The sequence below is a fragment of the Eptesicus fuscus genome, chromosome 20 (genome assembly GCF_027574615.1).
Source record: "Eptesicus fuscus isolate TK198812 chromosome 20, DD_ASM_mEF_20220401, whole genome shotgun sequence".
NCBI lineage: Eukaryota > Metazoa > Chordata > Mammalia > Chiroptera > Vespertilionidae > Eptesicus > Eptesicus fuscus.
The window spans coordinates 29,819,275-29,846,248 of record NC_072492.1 but is presented as its reverse complement, the minus strand read 5'-3'; the positions used below and the strand labels follow the sequence as shown (position 1 = coordinate 29,846,248).

Below are 26,974 nucleotides of genomic sequence, written 5' to 3'. Positions count from 1 at the left end.
TAGAAAAGTAATAAAAAACCCAAAACTATAAAATTGGTGTTATATTAACGTGCTTTGATAGTATCACTACGATAAAATGTTTTTACCAGTCTCACTTTTTTCCAAGTTTTGTCAATACCCAATAGATGTAGCCTAAGGACAAACCTCTCCATCTCTGCTTCTCATACTCTAGTTCAGACCTGCTTCATATCTTACCTCCTAGCCAGGTTTCCTGCCTCTCTCTAATCTTACCTTCCAAATCCGTCATACATATTGCATCCAGAACAGTCTGCCTACAACTTCCTGCTTAAAACTTCATTGCCAACCAAATAAAGTCTGAGTTCTTTAATGTGCATGTAAGACCTCTGGCCTGTCATTGCTCAATCTTATTTTCTACATCCCTCCATCTAGAATTTTATGCTCTACTAATACTGATTTTTTAAATTGTAATATATACACACATGCTATTTCATATCTCTCGTGCCTTTTTCCTCATTGTTTCCTCTACATGGATTGCCCTTCCCGTGAATCTTTGGTTGGCTAATTCTTACTCATCTTTTAGGACCCCAATTGAGGCATCATTATCTCCTGAAGTCCTAGGTTGTACTTTAAAAAGTCCCTTTCTCACCTAGCTGGCATGACTCAGTGGATTGAGCATCGTCCCATGCACCAAGAGGTTGCTGGTTCGATTCCCGGTATGGTATGTCTGATTATAGGAGGGGGCCTGCAGGAGGCAGCCGAGATGTTAGAAACATCTTCTCTCCCTCCCCCATCTTTCAAAAATCAATAATAAAAAAATTAAGTCCCTTTTTCCCTGACCCCATAATGATCTCTGCAAATCTCTATTCAGCATATTATATTGAAATCATTTCTGTTACATATAGAGGCAATGTCTTCTTTTTATGCCACCAGTGCCTAACCCTAAACTTAATGCATACATTTGTATATTTTCTGGAGTAAACATAGTAGTTTATAAGAGTTTAGTAGGTGGGGTTTTTTCTTATTTATAACTTTATTACTTTGTAGGTAATTGCCCTTAGGTAAATCAGTTGCCTCTTTGAAATCGTTTTTTACATCTTTAAAATGAAGATAATAATTGCTAATATTTATTAAATATTTGCTATGTTACAGGTATTCTTCTAAGTACTTTGCATATGTACACATAATGCTATGAGGTGGATACTATTATCATCCCTATTTTGCAGATAAGAAAATTGAAGCTTTAGAAAAGAAATTTAACCACTTTGCATAGTTAGTAAGTGGGGAAGCTAGACTTCTAGCCTAAGTGGTCTGATTCCAGAATCCATACTTGTAACAACACTATGCTGCATCACAGGAGCAAGGTTATTAGGAGGACCCAGTGAGATGCAGTGAGAACACTTTTAAAGCACAGAATTATGCAAGTAATAATAACTACCATTTTGGAGCACTAGTATATATGTGCATAGTGCAATTTACACATATTAACTTAATCCTAGATGCTATTGTAATCTCCACTAAAGATAAGACAATCAAGGCAAAGAAAGATTGTACAGTAGTAGGCGGTAGCACCTGAATTCAAGCATAGCAGTCTGCATCTATAGCCAGCATGCTTACCCACAATGCTATGCTGCCTCTCAAATATTAATTATTATAAATATAGTTTCTGTGTGTTCCCTGCAGGTGAATTTTGCCACATAAATCTTCCCACTTGCACTGCATGTATCTGAAATTATATGTTTTAAACAAAATGGGTTTATTCCATTTGGCAGCAAAAGGAAGTGTTACATGAGGACTTTCAGAATTGGCACCTAGAAATATCGTGCTTGCCTCCTTAATAGGCATGTATTTAAAGATAGAATCACACATATAGTACATGTGTTTACACATATGTTGTAAGTAAAGGAAATCAATGAAAAATTCAATCATGATTTAGAAAGCAGTGTCCAGTTTATTATCTAATTCATTACTTCCTAAAAAAGAAATACCAGCATTATAGCCTCTTCTGAAGAATTATTGCATATGAAATAGCCAGAGACTTTTAAAAAATGAAATCCACTGTTTCGCTGAAATGGGGAGCTCCAAACACCCTGGCTTTGGTGGGGTTATGTGACAAAATAAAGTGATTTCATTTTAGTGCTGGTTTTTACCTTTTAATTTCCTTTTATAAAATTTGTTTGACCTTTGTGGAACATGAGAAATGCAAAAGGACTGGGGAAAAAGGAGCCCAGTGTTTTCCCCATCTCTCTAGAACCATCTTTTCCAGAGGATCCCTAGACCAGACCACCTGTTTTAGTATAGCTCAGCCGTATTCTGATGGATAGGCTTATACCTTCCAACAACAGAAATGCTACATGAGAGACCATAGCAGCTATACAATTGGCATAATACGGGATGTTTACCCCACAGCCTGCTATGTGCTTAATATGAAGTTCCTTTTCATAGCTGTTTGTTTCTGCTGGACTGTATGTGTTAAAAATAATATAAGGTCAAATTCCATAGGAAAGCATGGTTCTGATTGAATTTCCAGTCCCAAATTCTGGACCCACGCCAGTAGGATCTGGGAACGTGTCAGGGATAGTATGCCTTATATTGCAGCACTCAAAAGTGACTATTTAGGTTGATTAACTCACGGTGAGGATAGGTTTGAAAAGATATTTCAACCTGGCTAATTAGTAAGCAGTCAAATGAAGTAGAAAAGTGAGTGAAATATATGCCACCTCTCTGGAAGGGAGCTAAAAGAATGTACTGGGGAAAATGGAAATAAGTAAGTTAATGTGCTGGAGCCATAGGGAAGAAACTTAGCTCCATTGTATGCCTCATGCTGTTTCAAAATAGAAGTGAGTGTTTAAATGTGATTTGAGTTAGACTAAGAGTCCAAGCCTTAAATATATGTATATAGCTATATAATTTCTGGTGCGATTTATTATAGGCTTCCTATTTGCCCATATTCTCCACAATATTTATATGAGCTTCCCCCCCTTATATCTGCACTTATTTATCAGTTGTACTGAGATTAGACATATTACTTTGAATCCATTATTTGCTCAGAAAGTATGTGTCAACTACCTACTTTTGCATTGCCAAAATTTTATCAATATTAACTCCTTATTTTTCTAAAATGTTAATAAATAAAAATATTCACTAGCATCATTTTTATAGCATTTTGCAGCCTACAAAACACTTCCACAATCACTGTTTCTTTAAATTTTCCAAAATTTATAAAGTGGATATTATTATTAATCTCAACTTTAAAAAAATATATTTTTATTGATTTCAGAGAGGAAGGGAGAGATAGAAATATCAATGATGAAAGAGAATTATTAATTGGCTGCCTCCTGCACACCCCACACTGGGGATCGAGCCCACAACCCAGGCATGTGCCCTGACCGGGAATTGAACCGTGACCTCCTGGTTCATAGGTCGACGCTCAACCACTGAGCTACGCTGGCCGGGCTAATGTCAACTTTTAAGGTCTTTCTTAGGTTCTCAGCTAACTTTAATTAAGAATGCTTTTGTTTAATCATGTCAATTTATACAATTTAGGATCTCTAAGGGACCTTCAAGATCTAGTCCCACTCCTTCCTCTTACAGATAAGTAAAATGATGTCTGGACAGGTGAAAGTGACTTCTCTATCACATATTCTTAATAAATGGCAGAGTCTAAACTGCCATAGAATCTTCTGAGTCCTAGCTCAGTGTTCTAGCCACTATTTACATTGTCTTTTTTTGTCTAAGACAAAAAAGTGTGAGTACCCTCAATTTTGAGAAAGGGAGTCAAATATATAGTGATGGAAGAAGATTTGACTTTGGGTGGTGGGTGCACAATGCAATATTCAGATGATGTATCATAGAACTATACACTTGAAACTATATAATTGTATTAACCAATGTCACTGTAATACATGTAATTGAAAAATTCTATCTCTTCATTTTTGGGAAGTGTCATTTCTGACACAATTTTATAAATCTCATTCTTTGCATAGTCTTCTTTCTGGATTTGTATTCTCTTTTTCTCCTCTACTGTCTGAAGTGGAACTTATGCATACCTATCCTGTGTACAACAACTTTTTCTACTCAGTTTCCTCTGTCTCTAGATTCCGCCCCCACCCCACCCCCCCGCCCGAATCTAGTTTCTTGGCCTTTAGTTCTTGTTTCAATAATCAGTTGGGGAGTTTTACAGCATTTACCCAAAGGTCTGCTGAGAGACCTGGGTGATGTGATATGTGGGTACTCTTCTTTTGCTGAGAACTCAGTTTTAAACTGGAATGAATTCTTAGAGATACTTGGTCTAATTAATTGTTTTTCAGATGAGGAAAATGAGCTCTGGTGAAAAGAAATTTGCCTAATGTATATAGCTTGGCTCCAAATACAGGATTCTAACCATGTTCTTTCTACTACTTGTATTGCTTGTTGAATAGAAATAAGATCTCTGAAGAAGGGCAAGGATGTTGAAAGTACAGAGAAGAGAAAGCAAGGAGTTTATGCTAATGATGTCCCCAAACTTGATAATCCTAAACTGGTTAACAATTTAAACAATTCAAGGATTCCATTTGTAAAAATTCACCTTAATTTGCAACTAAATCTGGAGAGGTCTTCTGAAGAGCCTAGCACACCTTATTTTTCTAATCTACTTCCTTAAATCATTAGAAGTATAATCATATTTTTCTCAAGGAAAATGATCTTTGTGTGACAACTCCTAGTAGTTTATGCCATTTTTGTCTTTAAATATAAGCCCTATTTTTTTTTATGGCACATTATAGGGAAATACCGGTAGTGTCTCAGCTGAAACTAGCTGAATTAGACATAGTGTGTAAACCCTTTATAATTTATTAAGATTTGAGCATAGAGGCTGATTTGGGTAAGATTTGGTTCTGTGAGACAGAGTCTTTGCATTGATTTAGGATACCTCAATTCAGACTGAAACTTTCCAGACTTGAGAGTGTTCACATTTTCATAGCTTAATTGTAAATCATCTTTCATTTAGAAGATTTAAAGACAGGCTAAAGAACTAAATCTTTTCAGTCACCTTCCTAACTAGGAAAAGCCTTCATTTCAGATGAACTTTATGATTCTTTCCAACGGATTAGAACAAACAGTTTGATAATGTTCACATCGGACAAATACTATCACAAGGAAAACAACTTTTCCTCCAAGAGTTAAATGTGAAATTAGGTGTCATTATGGGGCATTTGGAAGACGTTTGAAAGCAGTCTAGCCCCGGCAGGCCAAGCTGCTCAACTGTAATGGGCAGCAAATCAAAACCAGAGTGGTAGGCTTGTTGTTCCCCTATTTGTTTTGCTTCATTCTGCTTGATTATTTTGGCAAAGTTAAGCTGAAACGGCAGTGCTCTGAAGTTCTGTGATTTTAAGCTTTTAATTAGGTAAAAGCGTCCTTTGCAGCTCTTGCTGAGTGCTCATTTTGTGTTTGAATGTTTTACTCCCTACACTGGTGTGCTTTGAAAGTTGTGGTACTCTGAGCTGACTCTCCAGCAGTCACGAAAACCTTCATGGATCTTTTCCGAGTTGTTTCCGCTTGGATGTTGTTGCTCTATAGGTGCCTAATGCATTTGAACATCTCTGGGATTTTCTGTACATTTGCACTATTAAAGGAAAACTAAATTCTGCTTAAAGTTAACTCCGATGAAACATTTTCCATTTTAAATTACTTTTAAATTAAAAAATTTAATTAGCACTGCCTGTAAATGGTAGATTTTTTTCAGAAGAAATTATTTTCTACTTTACTGTTTCACTAATATTTTCTCAAATGTTGAACTGATTTGCACATGGTTTTATGTCTGTGGTTTTAACTAAAAATGGAACATAGGAGAAAAAGAATTATCAAATAATGGCTTGTGTGGGTTGTTTTTTTTTTTTAAGATAAAATTTAAAGTCTTTAAATTAATATATTTAATTTGGATTTAAAAAAAACACCTTTAAATAATTCTCTCCATACTAGGACTTTAAAAGATTAGAGTCTGCCTTATAAAGAGTTTATTTAAACAATGTAAGGATCATGAGGGAAAATTGATCAGAATCAACTAGGTTAAGTGTATGTGCAGAAACAAAGGTCACTTTTAGTAGTTTTGGCACAGTTAGAAGAAATCTCTAAATTGGCTTCCTTTTGAAATAGGAAATCTATTGATTTAGTAACCACACTTAGAGGACACTCTTGGCTTTCAATTAGAATCTGGTCTGCTTTTTACCTGGAATATAACACTTATCTACATTAGAGAAAAAGCGCCTTTATGAAAATGAATCCTAAATTATTTGTGTCAAAAAAAAAATCGTAAGAATGTTTACAGGAAAAAAAAATTGCTACCCACAGACAATCTTATCACACTTACTTTTGTGAAACAGGTGTCGGGACTGATTTGGGGGCTTTGGTTTTATTTTTGTCAGTGTTTAATTTCCTGCCATGCAGATGAAGTTCTTGTGGAGGGATTAATGTGATTAAGTGGCAAAGTGACAAACAAGGTTGTCTGGTGCGCATCTTCCCTCTTTAGCCGACTAATCACCTTTGGATTCTGGGCTTTGTCAGTGAGTGAATCCCTTACACATTTATCAGTCTAAGCATTTGATCTGCCGTGACCGCCTTAGTTAGAGGGGAAGTCTAAGATAAAAGATACAATTTGGATTTAGAAAGACATTCTCTAACCCTAAATTGGAAATGGGTTTCTCAGCTGATGTAAGCATCTTTCCCCCTGCTTATGTTGACAATACAGTCCGGCGCAAGTACTTCAGCTTCGGTGAGAAGCACAGCGCTGCCGCCAAGGTTGAAAGCCTCAAGAGAGATAAACTAGTCAAGATCATACCTTCTCATAGCAATGAGGTTACTTTGAATGCAGAATCTTTTTTCTGAGAAGCAAAATGTTCACAGTGAAGGCTTGAGGCTTATAGAAAATCCTTCTGACACCAGTACTATAGTCGGCGTATCTCTCACTTGTCCTTGACTTGACACACAACTTGAGGGATTGGAGGTGATTAATAGCTTACTCTCTCTACAGGGTGATGATTACCTCCCTGCAGGTACTATCATCCTAGCGTATTAGTGGTAGTAATGACTGGGATTTATGTCACACAGTCTTAAGGAAGATTGCAAAGTATTCTATGCTTATTATCTTTTCCCTTTGAGGTGCATGCCAGAATTGTTATTTAGAACATTCTGGTGGGGAAACCGAAGCACTGTATGTAGGGGACTTGTCCTAGGTCCCACTGATAGGCAATGACAGAAGCAAGGGTTAGACCCTTGATCTCCTGATTGCTAACCCATTATTCCTTCAACCCGACTGCTGCTCCCTCTTCATTTTCAAAAAGAATAGGAGCCATTAGCTTTCACATTTCACCCCAAGCATTGAAAACAACAAAATCTCCTGGCTGTGTGAAAATACATTTATGCACTAGCTTGAATTTGTATTTTAGCATATGGTTCTCTCATATGGTTTGACATTCCCTTTTAACAAACAAAAAATTGTGAAGGGATGACCTAACTATGAGTCCTCAAGCTGAGGCATGAGAGCTATTGAGCTTTCTTTGTATAGAGTGACTAAATGTGCACGTTGCCTGTTGGGAACTTGCTTACATGGTGCCAGTGATAGTGGGAGCCTCCTCTGCATTTGGGGCTTCCGTTTGTTTGTTTGTTTGTTTCGAACTTCCGTAGGCTTTTTCTCCCTCATCAATCCCTGTACCAAATGACATGTTCACATGTGACCATAGATGCTGACTAAAAACTCTTTTGTAATTCTATTGGATTTCTTATGCAAAATGGATTATGCCTTTGGTACTGTGTGCGTACAACCAAACCCTCTAACACCTAGTTTCTTTTGACTGCCTTTCTTGTGCTAAAAACACAATCTGATGAAGGGAAGAATTTGGTTTGACTCACATTTGGCTTGAAAACATGATGTTGATTAAGGACTCCACCTAGGCATGTTTTATAGACAGTTAAATAACTCACTTTGAAGTGATTATTTATTGTGCTCTTTATAAAGGGAAGGAAAAGGAAGAGAAGGGAAATTTAGATATATTCAGCAATAATTTTGTGTTGGTCTCTGTCATATATTTTTCATAAATGCTAACTTATTCAAACCTCATCAAACCCCCATTTTAACACAGGAAAAAGTTGAGAGTCAGAGAGGTTAAGTAACTTGAACAATAAACTAATAAATGGCAGAGCCCAAATTCAAACACTAGTATGTCTGATATTTATTAGCCAAACTATACCTAGGGAAACCCTTGGATCAGTTTAATAGCTATCAATGAATATCGTGGAAATAATGGAACTAAGGCTCCCCTAAAGGGAAAGCTCACGGTATAAAGAGCCATACCCATGTGTAAACTAAATATAATCTCAAAAGAAATCTTCCCTAACCCTATAGCTTGTGACATTTGAGAAAAGCTTCTCACCAAAAACAAAACAAACAAACAAAAAAACAACAACAAGCAAACAAACAACACTTTAAAAATAATTGAACTATTTAAAAATCTTTTGAGATAACTGTAAGGAAACCTGAGGGAAATGTGTGTCCTACGCTCAGTTGCTTGGCAAACTCAAACATCTTTTGGATTCAGACTTTGTGGGGGAGTCAATTGTAGGAAAATCTGGTGCTTTCAGTCAACATATCAGCATTTGGGTAGGTTACGTAAAGGAAAAATTATCTGGAAGAGGGAATATTTCTATTGACCAGTTTGCATTTCTAAGCCCTCCATTTCAGATGGAGCTCTTTTTTCTAGAGGCAAGGATTGGACAAAACAAACAAACAAACACTCTCTTCCCTTTCTAAAAGGATTTGAGCATAGACTGGGAGAATTTGGATTATAGCTTATTCCAACTCTTAGCATCAATGAATTTAAATTGCATAAACATTAAATTTGCTGTGTAATTGTTTCTCAAAGAAACACAAAAAAACCCCACCACAGTAGTATTCAGGCCGAATACAAACTCATAGGCCAGAAGACAGTATTAGAATGTGGGGCACGTAGAGGTGAAGAAGTATTCCAGGAGGTGGGAGGAGACCTGGATTCTACTCTATTAACATTTCTGTTTAGGCTCCAGTGACATAACTAGCCGTCTGCCTCTGAAAATAATGTCTGAACTCTGGGTAAGCTGTAGATTGCCGGTGCCTGGGTAACGTTTTATTGAATGTTTAATCCTAATGTTGAAGCTATTCATATTCTCAACAGTAGAGGTCCTCAGTACCATAGTTCTTCAACAAAGATGTTGAAAAATTATCCCATCCTTGAATTGTTTGGCCTTCATGGTATTTGTAGAACTTAGTCATTCTATGGATACAATTGTCTATTAATAAATCATTAAAAAATGAAAAAAAATTAGTCCTTATCTAATCTTGGCTTAAAATTTTACAGTCTTGTGTAATGCCACAATAATGAGTTAACTCAATAGTGGGATATCTGACATTGTCCTAACTCCTCTCAATTCCTTATTCTCCATAGCTAAGCAACCACTAAATCTTATAAGTTATACCTCCTGTATATTGATTGTGCCATTTCCCATCTCTTTAGCCCCCATGGCCCTAGTTTAGGCCCTTAACTATTGTAACTATCTTCTACCTAATCTATTTCCAATATTATCTCCTTCTAAACCATTCCCTGCCTATTTAAAATGCCATTTCCCTGCTTAATACTTTCAGTGGTTTACCATCATAACTCAATAAAGCCCAACTTTTCTTAGCATAGCCTGCAAGTTCTTTTATAACCTTGTCTCTAACTACCTCTTCAGCTTTATTGCTTCCTTCTCCCTTCACCACAGCCGTCAAATCTATGTTCCAATCTACACTGAACTAGAATTCTACATAGACACAAACTATTTCAACCTTTCTGTTTTTAGATGCTGTTTTTCTTTCTAATATTACTATTAATTCTTTTGTCTCCCCTTGTTTGCCTGTCAAGCACTTAATTTGTTCTTCACAACCCAGGCCTAGTGTCTTCTGCTTCTTAAAACCTTTCCTGAACCCCAGGCAAGGTTAGCTATTACCCTCTTTGTGTCAATACTATACTATATATACTTTTCCACTAACATATTTCCAATATTAGATTAGATATTTCTTCTACTAGACCAGTGCTTTGGGGGGAGAGGGGCAATTTTGCCCATCAGGGGACATTTGACAATGTTTAGAGATGTTTTGATTGTCACAGAGGGGTAGAAGCCCTAGTGGGTAGAAGCCAGAGATGCTGCTAAACATCCTATAATAGCCAGGGCAGCCTCCCACAACAAAGAATTATTCATTCAGAAATGTCAATAGTACCAAGGTTGAGATTGATGGAGACTCAGATTTTGTGCCTGCCGGCTGGCTCTATAGGAAAAGGGCTCAGCAAAAGAACAATGGCTTCTGCCAGCACTTCTGTCTGGGAGAAAGCTGCCCCTTCAGCTCTCAACCTGAAGCCAGACAGTTCAGTTCTTCCTCGTATGTCCCTGTGCCTTTCGAGCTGCTGCCCCAGCTCTGGAGCTCAGCGAATGAGTTCAAATCCATGGACCAAACAGAAGAATCCTGGACTAGCCCTTTTCCATCTCCACCTTCCAGCCCAAGAAGAAAAGGACATCAGCGATGTCTTTCTTTTCCAGGATCTCTTGAAAACTGAGGTTCTAGAAGGGGGAACCTCTGAAGAATGTGTTTTTCCTGTTGACAGAAAGAGCCCAGGATCCAGTGTAAAAAGTGTCACATGTCAATGAGAGGCCTGGGAACCATGGCCTGTGAGAACCTCAACAAGATGAGAAAATACAAGAAAATTGTCCTAGACCTGCTGGTGCATGGATTGTATGATCCCATGAGTTCTGAAGTCATCTGCATGAGCAGGAAGACTCTGACCATGATCCTGGGCAAGATCCAGGGGCAAGGTTTGGGCTCTTCATAGACATCACTCTTCAGACCAGGACTCTACTAGATGCCAACAATGACAGCCTGAGACACTCAGCCTTTGTCTCACTTGGGCAATTGGCTGCTTTTGCTGGGTGGAAATGGAAGAAAATTTTCACCAATAATATTAAGCAAACTCAAGATTCCCTCCTAATCCATTTACAGGATAGACATCTCCAGGTTGCCAAGGCTTGCAAAACCACGTTTCGGGCCTGTTCTCCGTCTCTGAGACAAAGGAAGGAACACAGCTTCCAGAGTGAAGAAGTGCAAAAGAACCTCAAGCTCTGCCCGAAGCTGAGCCACTATCACTCAGTGTTTCTGCAGTACTTCTACACAAATAAAATCCTGTAAACACGGAGCCGCGGGGAAATGCTTCCACGTGAGCACATTGTGGGAGCGCTGCTAGTCCCCCTCTTCAGACTCTTCAGATGCTTCTGCTTGCCTCTGGTGATGGTGATAGAAAAGGGGATGTCGGAAGAGCAACCGATGGCAAAAATAATACTGCAGAATAGTATAATTATGTCCAAAGTAAATCTAAATTGCTTTCCCTATGTCAATTTCTCCCCATACAAATTTGACGAGAAGGTATGTCCTTTCTTTAAAACATTTAAAGTCTATATCGATTCAGTGCTTATTTCTCAGTTTTTCCCTTAAGTTCAATGCTGTCACTTATCTTCCAGTTTTAATTTTATTTTAATTTCTGAACCATAGGAGAATAACTATTACCTTAAGTATTTTTTAAATTTGCTATTGATATTTTGTCATTTGCTACTGATTCCTTTTCTTGGTAAGACCTATTTAAAGTTGGTCGAAATACCAAGAAGGTTGGAGGGAATATCTTTAGCTTCTCATAATTGTCAACAGTCATTGTCTCCAAGATCATTCCAAATAAGAATTAATAAAGAGAAAAAAAATCTATAAAGCATGTGTTGAAAAACCTCAGGCTGATGGTAACATATGGAATAATAAGAAGTAACATTTGTTGAGAACATTTATAATTTATTGAGTGCTAAGTGCTGTGCAAGTATTATTTAATACAACAACCCTGTGAGAAAGGTACTGTTATTATCCTCATTTTACAGATAGAAAACTAAGTCACAGGGAAAGTAAAGTAACTTGCCCAAGATGACCCCAATAAACAATGGACCCAGAATTCAAACCCATATGACCTGACTTTTGGAGTCAACATTCAACCACCATGTGGTACTGCCTGTTATGGAATAATTGATTGATAGGTTAGAAATGTAAATAAATAAATAAATAAATAAATAAATAAATAAATAGTACCAAGGTTGAAAAACTATGCCAGACTATAAACTTGTGCCTTTTTTCACTTGGGATCCTCAGGACTTTCTAGGTGTACCGGTTAATAATGCAGATTTTTTTCAATAGCTGGAGTTACACATATGTTGATATATATGCGCTTTGATATGTACGCTATGTTGTATTGCTCCTTCAGATGACCACTTGTTCCGATCGATGGCACACGCACTTTCTGAGCAGCACTTCAAAACGTACTAAGAAGTGGAAAATTAGGTCTCTGAGTGGTCTGCCTCGAAACAAGAAAAGTTCTATTGGGACGGTATCCACAAATTACCTGAAAGATGGGGGAAATGTGTAGCAAGCAATGGACATTACTTTGAATAATTAATCGGTTAAAAATGCGGATTAGCTATTAACCGGTTAAAAATGCAAATTTTTTAATAAAAGAAAACACAATAATTTCAAGAGAAATATCAAAAGTGCTTTATTCAAAGTAATGTCCATTGCTAGCTACACCTTTCCCCCATCTTTCAGGTAATTTGTGGATACCGTCCCAATAGAACTTTTCTTATTTTGAGGTAGACCATTCAGAGACCCAATTTTCCACTTCTTAGTACGTTTTGAAGTGCTGCTCAGAAAGTGCGTGTACCATCGATCGGAACAAGTGGTAATCTGAAGGAGCAATACAACAAAATAGCATACATATCAAATCGCCTATATATCAACCTATGTGTAACTCCATCTATTGGAAAAAATCCGCATTATTAACCAGTACACCTAGTAGAACAGTTCCATACAGAAATTAGGCACAAAATAAATACTGGTTCAGTGAATGGAAAATTCTGTAAGATTCTAAGATTCGTTGAGGAAATAGCCAGAGCTCAATTCAATCAAGTTGTAATTTGAAATTTATTTTAAAATTTCCTTCATAATGCATAGAGAGATTGGATTAAAATTGTGATCTGATTATGCACTACTTCATTTTCCCCAAAAATTATAAGCCCCACTAGTGTGGTTCAGTGGTTGAACTTCAACCTATCACCAGGAGGTCATGGTTTGATTCCCCATGAGGGCACATGCTCAGGTTTCAGGCTGGATCCCCAGGAGGGGGAATGCAGGAGGCAGCCAATTGATGATTCTCTCTCATCTCTGATGTTTCTGTCTTTCTCCCTCTCCCTTCCTCTCTGAAATCAATAAAAACAAAATATTTTTAAAATGATAAAATGCGAGAAAACATATATTAAAAAGAAGGAAAGGCTAATCAGATTACACATTTTGAAGAATCTCTGAAAGAGAATGCAAAAGATAAGAGGAAATAATCCAAGAAATAATAGAAGATAGTTTTCTAGATCTAGAGGAAAATAGAAGCTTTCAGTTGAAAGAGCCTACATCAGAATACCAAGGATAAGGTGAGGGAAAACAAATAATCTACAAAGAAATAGATATTAAGTAAGCGTTGTATGTTTCATTACTAAGGCTAGATGCCAAGAGACAATGAAACAATATCTCAATTTAATCTTGGATTGCCAGACCCACCATGGTAAAGATGTCAGTTACCCTCAAATTGTCCAGAAGTTGAATGCAATCCCAGTCAAAATCCCACTAAGTATTTTCCATGGAAACTGATCAGCTGATTATCAATTATTTATTGAAGAGAAACTGAATGAGACCATAGGGGAACTATTTGATATGTGAGGGGGATATAGCCTCGCCAGATCTGAAAATATACTGTAAACCTATGATAATTAAGACATTGTGACAATTGTGCAAGAATAGACAATTAGATTAAGGGAACAAATACAGAGCTCAGAAACTGAAGCATTCATCCAAAGAAACTTAGTTTATGATAAAAATGGTATTTCAAATGGGTGAGAAAATACTAAGTTAATTACTGTCAATTTAGAAAGGTAAAACTAAAGCATATCACCATCCTATCTAATAATAGACAAATATTCAAATTGACCATACCTCTGACACACCCACAAGCCACGCCCACCATCCAATCAGAGCGAGTATGCAAATTAACCCAAACCAAGATGGCTACAGCCACAGAGAGCAAGGTTTCCTAGGTAACAGAGGAAGCCAAGCTTTCTGCCTGCCCTTGCCAGGCCTAAGCCTCCACTCAAGCTACAAAGTTTCAATTATAGAAGGTAAACAAATTCAAACAAATGGTGGCAGAATGGAGCTTGAGAGAGCAGGCCAGGATTGCCGCCGGCAACAGGGGAAGCAAAACTTTCCGCACACCCTGGCTGGGCCCACCCGCTTAAGGCAACAAAGTTTCAATTATAACCCCAACACAAATGGCTGCTGGCGGCCTCGGAGGGAGCCCCAGGCTTGGCTCCGCTCCAGGCTACAAAGTTTCAGTTGTAGAAGGAAAATAAATTCCAGATACCAGGGCCTCTGCTTGGGTTGCCAGGGGGCATGGCCGGCCTGCAAACCACCACAGGCCCCTCGCTCAGGCCGCCCACACCCCAAGGGAACCCCCACCTGATCTGGGATGCCCTTCAGGGCAAACCAGCTGGCCCCCTCCCCTGTACCAGGCCTCTATCCTATCTAATAAAAGAGTAATATGCAGATTGATCATAACTGCAACACACAAGATAGCTGCCCCCATGTGGTCAAAGATCCTGCCCCCATATGGACACAAGATGGCCACCACAAGATGGCCAGCAGAAGAAGGCAGTTGGGAGGCACCCGGCCTGCAAAGGAGGGCAGTTGAGAGGGACCAAGCCTGCAAGGGAGGGCAGTTGGAGGTGATCAACCCTGCAGGAGAGGGCAGTTAGGGGTGACCAGGTCGGCAGAGGAGGGAAGTTGGGGGCAAACAGGCTGGCAGCAGAGTGGTTAGGGGGTGATCAGGCTGGCAGAGCGGTTAGGGGCAATCAGGAAGGCAGGCAGGCAAGCAGTTGGGAGCCAGCAGTCCTGGATTGTGAGAGGGATGTCCCATATTGGAGAGGGTATAGGCTGGGCTGAGGGACAACCCTCCCTCCGTGCACGAATTTCGTGCACTGGGCCTCTAGTCTCACATAAAATACAAAACTAAATTCTAAATAGATTAAAAAGCTAAATATATAAAATATCACAAAAAAGTATAAAAGATTATTCTAAATTTGGTCTGTTGAAGTCCTTCCTAAACATGATGAAAATTTTAGAAGCCATGAAATAGATTGACAGTAAATAAAAAATTTTGTGCAACTGAAAACACATCATTTTTAAAAATGACACAAAAGTAAGCTTTTATAAAATTGAACTGTGTACTCACCATATGTAAATTTTACCTCAGTTTTTTTTTTTTTTATGAAAAAGGAAAGAAAAATGGCAGGGAGAAAATATTTGCAACATATGTAATAAATAATGGGAACATTCAAAATATGAAGAGTAGTACAAAGCAATTAAAGAAATCATAGACCAAGAATAAAAAGGGCAGTTGACAGAAAAATAAAAATGACCAATTAAGATTTGAAATGATGTTCAAATGCACGAGTAATCAGGAAAAGCAACAATGAGATACAATCTTTTTGCTCATCTGATTGACTATAAAAAAAAGAGGTACTATCCACCACTGATGAATGTAAGCAATAGGCAGGCACTCACATGAATCATTGAGAACTGGTAGAGTTTGGAAGGTGATTTTAAGTTCTCATTAACCATTCTCATCAACCTATCACTTCTGTTTCTTTTTATCCTAGATTATTATTTGTACCTGTATATGGTGAAATATGTATGAAGATGTTTATTGAAGCATTGTTTATAATAGCAAAAACCAAGAGAGAAATATAAATATTCATGGAGCTAAGTAGACTTTGGTTCTGTGGATTAGTGAAATGCAATCTCATTTATAAGAAGGATACATCAAACTCTTAATAGTAGTTACATCTTGGAAAAGGAGTAGAATTGGGGATAGTAAAAGGAAGAAAGAACTATTCAATATTTTGTTATCTACATATTTTTATAAAATTAATGAGACTATGTTTCTTGTATAAATAATTTAAAATTTACATAAATGTTTGCAATGACACTCTTATAAAAGCAATTATGTTTATTATAAAAATTCAGAGAAGGTGCCGAAACCGGTTTGGCTCAGTGGATAGAGCGTCGGTCTGCGGACTGAGGGGTCCCTGGTTCTATTCTGGTCAAGGGCATGTACATTAGTTGCGGGCACATCCCCAGTGTGGGGTGTGCAGGAGGCGGCTGGTCGATGTTTCTCTCTCATCGATGTTTCTGGCTCTCTCTCCCTCTCCCTTCCTCTCTATAAAGAAAAATCAATAAAATATATTTTTAAAAAAATTCAGAGAAGGAAAATAAAGATTAGCCTGTAAACCCCCCCCCCAAAAAAACCCACTATTAATATTTTTATATATACCTGCCAATTTTTTTATTCACATATATGCATTTAAAAAATAAAAATGGTATTTTATATTGCAATCATCTGCTCTAACATAAAAATATTTATGTGCACTATTCCTTTTAAAAGGATAAAAGGATATATATTCCTTCATTTGTTCAATAAATACTAGGGGCAAAATGGTGAGTAAAATGTATTTAATCAATCTTCTGTTGTACTTTTAATTTCCCCAATATTTCTCAGTGTTCTATAACAAAATTCTTATTGTGATTATTTCCTGAAACTAGATTCCTAAATTGCTAGAAGTGTTGTTGCTGGATCAAACATCATGTGCATTTTCTAGGTCTTTGATAAGTATTTCCAAAAGCCTTCCAGTAAACTATTATTTAATACCTACCAGTAGCACATGAGAGTACCAGTTTCCTAGTGCCCTGACCAATTGTAATTTTAAAAAATATGAATTTGATAAGTAAAGCCTGGCATTCTGTTTTCACGTAAACTTATCAATTCTTTGTGAATAAATTAATATTAAGGATAGTAACCCTTTGACAGTACGTTGCAAATACACATAAACATTTTAGCCCCAAGCCATAAAATGAGATTACATTTGATTGCCTTTAGAGGTCTCAGTAGTTGCTTAAAAATGCTATTAAGCATGTATTATGTACTGTGTATATGTGTTTGTATATGTAATACATCACATACAAAAAAATAACATTACCATCTTGGCTTGTGATTGATTCACAAATCCCTTATAGAAAAATAACTATTTTCAATCAATGATGTTTTAAAAATTAAAATATTTTCTGGAAAACTCCATTTTGGGGGAAAGCTTTCTCCATGAGAGATTAAAATCTGTCTTAGACTTTTACATGGATTAAGTTTTAAATTAGCATAGAAGAATAACAATATGAATCAATTTGATCAAAGAAAAAGTGTCACTAATTATTTAAACAAGACACTTATAACAGGGATTTAAAGGCAAAGAAGCGGATTTCCCTTGCATGTGGATCAAATCAGAAGTATCCCATAATTGACTCTTTACAAGACCCTGCTTCAGTATAATGGACTAGATATTAAAGCTCTAAGTATTTAAAGCTAGTTTCCGTCTTTCTCTAAATGGAGGCCCGCCACTAAGAGCTATTTTACAAGTCTGACACATTAGCTACATCACGGGGCAAGACACAGGCTCTGCTTCCAGGGTCCGGAATTTCAAGTGCTTTCAATAGTTAAATGGTGTGAAATGGGTAACATTGAACCTGTGAGAAGCAATGAGTGCCTAAAAAATAAATTCCAGATGGCAAGGTTGATGGAAAGGGATATAGATACTGTAATGGTTCTTTCAATGAATTAATTCCAAAAGGAGCTCATACTTTTTTTTTTTTTTTCAGCCAACTTATTTGTACATGACTTTGGGGTAGGGGACTAGTTTTCTCCCTTCAATATATTATTTAACATTGTTTGGAAACAAAGGAGGTTTTGTAAACTATTGCTGTCAGATCAAACACAGCGGTAGAATAAGAGGAGTCATATAAGTATTTTATAACTTTCTTAGAGCAGTAAAGTCAAAGGGTCAAGTCAAGACCACAGCTCTTCCTTACAGTGTAATGCTAAACGAAATAACTAACTGCTTCATACTTTATTCCCATTACAGAATGGAGGTTTCGGTGCCTACCACTAGAGTACATTACTCAGGAAACATAATGTGTTTTAACGTATCCAGGTATTTTGATCTCACAGCATCTTTAGTAGTTCACATACAAAATAACTCTGAAGAAGCATTATAGTGTAGTGAAAAGGGGTTTAATGTTTGACGAGATGTGGATTCAAATCCCAAATTTGCTACCTAGTAAATTTGTGACCCGGTTCAGATTACTTAATGCCGGGAGTCTCAGTTTTTTCATTTATAAAACGGAGATAATAGTTATATTATTAGATGTGTTAAGAGGATTTTAAAATTCAGGGTCTGAAAGCACTAAGAGTGGCTGACTTGTCCCTCAAAAAATCATGGCTATTATTATATTTTTAAATATATTTTTATTGATTTCAGAGAGGAAGGGAGAGGGAGAGAGAGAAAGAAATATCACTGATGAGAGAGAATCATTGGTTGGCTGCCTTCTGCACGCCCCACATTGGGGCCCACAACCAGGGCATGTGCCCTGACCAGGAATAGAACTGTGACCTGGTTCATAGGTTGATGCTCAACCACTGAGCCACGCTGGTGGGGCTTGTGGCTATTATTATTCATAGCAAATGCTTGTTGAATTAATTTTCTTATAATTTTTCTTTCCAATAATAAAAATAAAAACTAATGGGTACCAAAAAGAGATCCTAGTTTGATATTCAAATACGGGCCATTCTTTCTCTTGCACAGAATGCAGAATTTTGGAAAATATATATTTGCTTCTATAATCCAATATAATGAATGGAATTGAGCCAAAGCAATACCCTGGGTTTGTTTTTGTTTTTTAAGTCTAGCTTCAATCTTACCAAACACAACTGCAAAAACCAACAGCTGAGATACTGCGGGCTTCCATTGGAGTGAGTCACCTTGGCTAGTGGAGAGGGACGTATGCAGCTCCCACTGCTCCATTTGGCAGTGACTACTCATAAGTGAAAGGTGCTGGAAGAGTCAGGATAGGGATCTGGCTCTGACTCGGAAGTTCTCCGTTTTGACTCTTATTTTTATGGTTTAAATCTTGGCTATAGAAACTCCAGATTGAATAGATGCCTCAAATATACATCTGAGACCAGCATTTAGCCTTAAGTAGCAGTCAAGTTGCCTGCAGATGCATTTTTTTGAAATGGGGCATAGGAAAGGTGGGTTTTTTTTTTTGTTTGTTTTTTCTCAAAATGTCAGGCATCAAGCAGCCTCACAAATCATTTTTACGTGGCTTCCTCGAATTTTGTTTTTAGCAAATCCTTTAACAGGGGATTGACTCATTTGTGTATTTCTTCAAAGGAAGGATTTTGCAGGTAGCTCTTCATGAAGCCTGCCACCTTCTAGGATTTGGGAGAAAGAGAGTTTTAAAAGAGTAGAGATGTTTACTTTTGAGAAGTCATTGTTTGGTACCTGCAGCCATTAGCTCAGTAACTAAACTGCTGGCAACGTCTGGAGTAAAAGTATGTGTCTGGGTAGTCCTGTACTTCAGCATTTACGGGTTTGAGATCCCAGAACTGAGCTGGCGTCTGAAAACTGTGATGTTTCAGAATCTCATTAGCATTATTAATAAATAGACATGGTTCCATGTTAACCTAACAGTTGATTGTGGCTTATTTTATAATTATGAATTCTATTGTATGATGTGTGCCTTGAAAGCAAACCATTTAGACATTCTGAAATTATTTTTTGTCCCTTCATGTTGGCTTTATAAAATAAAAAAAATATGTGTAATTTAGATGGCGTGTGCCTCTATCTAAGTTAAAACAAGCAAATCTACTTAGCCAAAAAGCCAAATTTATTCTCATTTTATTAGGCAGGTGGTGTACATAGTAGATGATTTCCCTCTCGGGTTTTACATTTATTTCATGTGTTTTTCTCCAAAGAACAGGAGTTATTCTGTCAAAAGTGGGGAGGTGAAACCTCGGTTAAGGGGATACTGCAAATTCTACCCTTTCAGCAGAAGTAATTTATAGTTTCATAATATTCCAGAGTTTCTCTTTGTCTTTTACATGACAATTTATGACCAAGGTATTTTCATGTTTCCCTTTCTCCTTGCTACAAGCCTGAACAAATAAACAGTGTGCAAACAGGGTCTGTTTCCCCTTGCTATTTTCCAGGTATCGTTATTTTTTCTTCCCCTGAGCTCACATGACGTAAGCTGGATTCCGCATTGCATTATTTTAATCCAGAAGGCACATAATGTGAAACTTAACTAGTGAGAATGAGGTTTTGTGCTATTTTGCCTAATGCTATTCTTGAATGCAATTCAATTCTTAAAATCCAATATTCTGAATATAGAAAAAAAGTTATTGGCCACCTAGAGAATATATTTATATCATTGGTATACCTAAAGAATGACTTTTTAGACATTTGACCTTGGGCTTTTAGAAATGTATTATGTCATATACAAAGCCATGTAAAACAATTATGCAACCAACACCTCTACTTACTGCCTAACGTAAGAAATGAAACATTAGCAATAAAATCGAAGCCTCCTGTGTGCCTCCCTCCCTACTTGCATTCCCCTTCCAGTCCCCTAGAGGAGGGAATCTGGTGTTTATCATTTCCAGGCATTTCTGTATATTTTTAATACCCATGTATGTGTCCCTAAACTATACATAGTAGTAATGTCCATTTTAAAAACTCTGTAGAAATGTTAACACACTATGTGTATTCTTAGGAAATTTGCTTTTCCTCAACAGGTTCTCTGTCACTATCTCATCTGCACTTAGTATTATAACACTTTTTAATTTTTGTTAATATGATAGATATGAAATATCTCATTTCCCTGATTTTCTTAGGGAGGTTTAATATCTATACGTTTATTGGCCATTCGTGTTCCATCTTCTTTTCTCTTTTAGGGAGACAAGGGAATTATTTTTCTTTTTAATACAGATTTGTAGAAATTCTTTATATATCCTGAACACTTATTCTTTGTTGGTTCTGTGTATTACGTCTCTTTTTCTAATTGGTATCTAGCCTGTTCACCTTTTCTATGGGGTGTCATTTGATAAACCAAAATTTTAATATTTAAAATAGTCAAATTTATTAATCTTTTCTTTGTAATTTATACTCTTTGTATCTTAATTACTATCACTTTATAATAGATCTTGATTTTTATTCGGACAGATTTCTCTACTTTGTTTTTCAAAATTATGCCCTTGGGTTTTGAAAGCGTAATTATTCCTGGCTTTTCTAATAGTGTGACTTTACTTTGAATATCGATTTCTACCATCTGATGATTTCAGCAAATGGACTGGATATATCTTTCCTGCCTCTGCTCCTCCCCTATCTCATTTCCATTTCAGCCTTTCTTCTGCCCTCTCTGGTTTTCAGCAAAATATAAAATATTATGGTTACTTCTGTAAGGATTGCCAAATAAATGATCAGTTGCTCTATAAGAAGCCAAGAAACATAAATTTAAAATTTTTAATGCTAAAAGGAATGAGTTACTGATTTAAACCTTTTCATAGATGATAAGATGGGAATTTTTTTTTTAACTAAATTGCATTTCTCTAAGCAGTAAAAAAAACTTAAGCCATGATCAAGATTTGGATTCAGATAGTTCTTCCTCTTACCAGCTACATTATTCAACCTCTCTACACTTTGGTTTTCTCATCTGTAAAATTATTTTGCAAAGTTTTTTAAGCACTAAATATTAAATATCCTGCATGACGAATGAAATATAGTAGGCACCTAACAATGTTATTCTCTCCCCACCTCCATCCTAACCCTTCCCCTTGATGGCAAGCACAATGCTATGGGAACACAATTTTAGAGGATTTGGTAAGGCCTCAGCTGAACATGTGGTAGTTAGGGGTAGGGAAGGGCCAAGGAACATTCTAGGCCCAAGGAACAGCATGTGTTGGGAAGAAGTTCATAGTTTAGTGTCCTCCATGTAGGCCACAGCTATCTTTTGATAATGAAGAAAGAAAATTACTTCTGAGGATTCTCTGCAGGTTATGTACTTTGGTGATGAGTTAGAACAAAGGGGTTGACCCTCTTAATGAGGTTTGGACTTAACAAGTTTCTTGTCTGTGAGTATGTTAGAGCAAAGGTGGTATAGAATAGTGAATTGGAGGGACCCTAGGAGGGACCCCTTTTAGGGGTCCATAAGGCAAAAGTATTTTTTAAACAGTACTAAACCATTAATTGCCTTTTTCACTATGTTGGCATTTGGACTGATAATTCAAAAGCAGTGATAGATAAAACTGTTGTTACAAACTTGTAATAGTAGTCTTTGCATTCTTCACCAACACACACTCACAGTGACGAGAAAAACAAAACACAACAGCAACAAATACAAACATTCAGTTTCATTTGAGAATATCATTGATGAAGCAGAAAAAAAATTAATTTTATTTAATCTCAACTGTTGAGTACAGGACCATTTTAACGGTCTGTGTAACAAACAGTAGCTAAAGCACTTTTGCTGTGTACCAAAGTACGATGGCTGTCTCAGGGAAAATTATTGTGCAGTTGTTTGAGTTGCAAGTTGACCTAGATGCTGCTTTTCACAAAACTTTATGTTTACTTGAAAAAATTACTGACAGACAAGTTATGGTTTACTCAGATTTGGAAGGCATTTTCTCAATGAGAAAAAAGGGAGCCAACAACTAATACAATATTTGTTGCCAATGATTAAAGTTCAGTTTCCAAGTAAAAATAGAATTTTGGAAAACTTTAAGACATTTTTTTATCATTTCAGTAGTGATATTAACAAGTGTGATTTTTAAAATATTGTATAATGAAATGTGCCAACATTTGGAAGTTCTACTTATAACTCAATCAGTAAGTATTTTCCAAATTACCAATGAATAATGGTAAAGAATCATTCACTGGTAAATTATTCACTCATAGTGCATAAGACCAATGGTTTTAACCTAACAAAGTTTATTGATAAGATCTCAGATTCTCCCTTGCAACTAATATTTAAGAAACTACCACTTGTTAATTTTTTAAAATATATTTTTATTGATTTTTTACAGAGAGGAAGGGAGAGGGATAGACAGTTAGAAACATCAATGAGAGAGAAACATCTATCAGCTGCCTCCTGCACACCCGCCACTGGGGATGTGCCCACAACCAAGGTACATGCCCTTGACCGGAATCGAACCTGGGACCCTTCAGTCCGCAGGCCGACACTCTATCCACTGAGCCAAACCAGTCAGAGCCACTTGTTAATTTTTGATGTATCATCAAAGAAAAATAGCTACGCTTATCTCAAAGGTTACTTAAAACACTTCTCCCTTTTTTTCACTATATGCCTGTATGAGGCTGCTTTTTCTTCATATACTTCAACTAAATAGTTTCAAAACAAGTCATATGCAGAAGCAGATACCAAAGTCCCTTGCTGTCTTCTATTAAACCAGACATTAAAGAGATTTTCAAAGATATAAAGCATTACCACTCTTCCTGTTATTTTTTTGTTTAGGAAAATAATAGTTTTTAAGTTAAATATTATTCATATAAACATGTAATAGTTTATATTTTAAAATAAAAATATTTTTTCTCAATTCTAGTTTCTACTACAGTAAACACTGATAGACATAACTCACATACATAATAATTCTCTGGGGTCCTCAATTATTTTTAAGAATAAAGAGTCTTGACACCAAAAAATTTGAGAACTGCAGGTATAGAGGGAGAAGAAACTTTGGGATTTAAAGAATGAGGTAACAGACTTCGGAATAATCAAATTAGAATTAAAGGTGGGGGTTGAAGAATGTAGGTGTTCATACAGTGAATTAGTATGGTTGAAGAGCAGGACTCTGATGTAGTAAAGATAGCACAGTGTTTTGTTGTTTTAAACTTACTGGAGTCAGAACTGATTTCTCCTAATTCCACCGTTAAGCAACAGTTACTTCAAGGCAAGTAACAAGAACTCACTTCCTTTTAGGGCTGCCAGATTTAGCAAGTAAAAATAATACAGGACACTCTGTTAAATTTGTAGTTCAGATAAACAATAAATAATTAATATAAGTATATTTTAAATATTGCATGGAATTCAAATTTAACTGAGTGTCCTGTATTTCACCTAGCAGCTCTACTTCCTTTTTCAGGTTTTAATTTTCTCATCAGTAAAATGAAGATATAGACTAAATTCCTATAGCTTCCCTTGTACTGATTCTGATCTTTGATGGTAAAAATTAGGCATACATATTGTGTTTGCATGCATGTGTTGATATAAAGTTGAAAAGGTCCTTTATTGAGAAAGGCTATCCTTTATTTTGAGGTTGTTCTTCTACCTGACTAATTCATAACTTAGATACCTACTATCTTCAACCCCACTTCTTATTCTAATTTTATTATTCCAAATTCAATTACTTTCTTTCTTAGAGCCTAAAATTTCTTTTCCCTCTACACCAGGTGTTATCATTTTTTTTGGTCTCAGAGTGTTATCCCTTTTTTCATGAGATGGTGGCTTTTGTTTTTCAAATGTCCTTTTTTGGGGGGAAAATTTGTAGTTAATCCTTAAAATTGTTTTGAAATTTTACTTGTATATAGATAGCATCCAAAACATTGGAAACCCCTGTACCAGGTGGCATCTAAGTTTTCTCCCAGCTTTCACATTCTAAGGACTTCGCCTTTGCAAGTCAGGAGACATGAGAGACACACAGACTCTTCTACCTGATATCCTATACAACTCAAACATAATTTCTTTTCTAAGCCACGTTTTCCTCAACATGTAATAGTGAGCGAATAATTCGTGCTCTCCTCTCCTGACTGTTAGTTACTGGGAGAATTAAGAAGTCATGCCTGGAAAGTGCTCTGAGCTCTTCAGAGAAGTATGTAGAAGGGGAGGGAAGGACCATTACCCTCTATTGGGAGCAATAGTTGAGTTTTTAGAATGACCTGAAAAGCTGAGAGTATATTTAAACTATTAGTTTTGATTTGCATCTTCAGTTTGCTCCTTAACAATATGTTTGCTATGATTTCAGGAATTTTGTGATCTTAGTTCAGTGTTGACATTTTACATCTACCCCAGGACTCTAAGTACTCTTTAAGGAATGCATATTTAATGTAGTAGAGAGAAAAATAAAAAATCACAGTGAATCTAAGAGCCAAAAAGTTCAGCCTTTTTTTATTGGCTTCCAATATTGGCCTTAAACAATATGACTCATTTTTCTGGAAACACCTGTCAACTTAAAACAAGCAAAAAGGACAAAGCCAGAATCCTCTAGAGTTACTGAATCGTTGTCAGACATCGTTTCTATTCTTCCAAATTTATCATTGCTTCTTTTTCTGTACAATTTCTTAGACTAGCCTTTCACCAAAAATAAAAGCTGGCCCTGCGTGACTCAGTTGGTTGTAGTGTCATCCCATACACCAAAAGGTTGTGGGTTTGATTCCAGGTCAGGGCACATACCTAGGTTGCAGCGGGTTTTATCCCTGGTCAGGGCACGTGCGACAGGCAACCAGACCATGTTTCTCTCACATCAATGTCTCTCTCTCTCTTTCTCTCCTCCCCCCCCCTCTCTCTCAACCAATAAAAACATATCCTCAGGTGAGGATTTTAAAAAATAATAATAAAATAAAAGCTAAATACTATGCATTATGGAGAGAGAATTCTTAATCCAAATCCCCAGAGATTACCTGACTTGATTATTACACATACTCTGTATTCTCAACCAAAATAAACTTCTTTTTAAAGGGAATCCAATTTCCAATGGGTTTAACCTAGAAAAACAGCAAAAAGCTAATAAAAGTTCGGAGGCTGGTCCAAGGAAAGCATTGTGGCTGCTACACGTTTGGAGGCCTGACCCAGCGGAGAGGCTTGGAAGGGCTGCCAGCTCATCTAGTGAATTTGCTGTTCTCTGGGATGTGGGATGGGCACCTGGTAGACTCCTGGCAAATTCTTGTCCAGGAATAAATCATACTAGATTGTGTTCCTATATTAGCAAAACTTGGAATAATTGAGATGCTGGCATTGTTAACAGACTTAATATTTGGAAAGAGCGTGTTGGAGGATAACTTGTTCTCCAGCTTCTTTCTACTCCCTCTTCACCACCCAAATTAGGGTTGTGGCAAATTCATATTTTGTGGCACATCTGAGAACCAGGTTTTTTAGAAAAACATATTTTAAATGCGTAGAGTAATCGCTATCACTCCCCTATCCATTCTCTACCATAGTATCCCACACTAGGGGTTTTCAGGCATTTTACTCAAGAGGTATAAACTGCAATCACTGTTCAAACGAGTTGATTTTTCTCTTGTCAGTATCTGGATAATCTCGGCAAGCATCAAATGGTGACGACCTTTCCTTTTTTCTCTCTCATATTTATGAGATCTCTGGATCTGGTGCTCAAAGTTCTATTGTCAGGTTTAGCTCCTTCTATGTACATATGTGTGGTATTTCATGGTAGATGTTACATCTACATACAGTATAGGGTTCTGATCAGGAATTCCTTCTTTTTGCTGGGTTTCAACCTTCTTTTCCTTATTCTCAGCTGGATTGACTAAAGACAAGGAGGTCATACAAATTTGGCTGTTAAAACTATTAAAATGAGCCCTAGCTGGTTTGGCTCAGTGGATAGAGCATCGGCCTGTGGACTGAAGAGTCCTGGCTCTATTCTGAGTCCTGGTTCAATTCCTGTCAAGGGCATGTACCTTTGTTGCAGGCTCGATCCCCAGCCCTGGTCAGGTGCTTGTGGGAGGCAACCACTCGATGTGTCTCTCTCACATCCATGTTTCTCTGTCTCTCCCCCTCCCTTCTACTCTCTCTAAAAAATAAATAAATAACAACAAACTAAAATTGAGAGGGTTTTTTTTTTTTCTCTTTCTGGATTAGGACCTCGTATTCCCAATATTTCTCTGAGTTGCAAGTTTTTTTGGCTTCTTCTCCATATCTTAGAAAAATTGATTGCATACCCTC

General features: G+C 36.9%; 1 pseudogene; it reads left to right on the top strand.

Moving 5' to 3' along the window:
* The first annotated feature begins 6,627 nt into the window (after positions 1-6,627).
* On the top strand, positions 6,628-11,182 carry LOC103293261 (protein maestro-like; annotated as a pseudogene).
* The last annotated feature ends 15,792 nt before the right edge of the window (positions 11,183-26,974 follow it).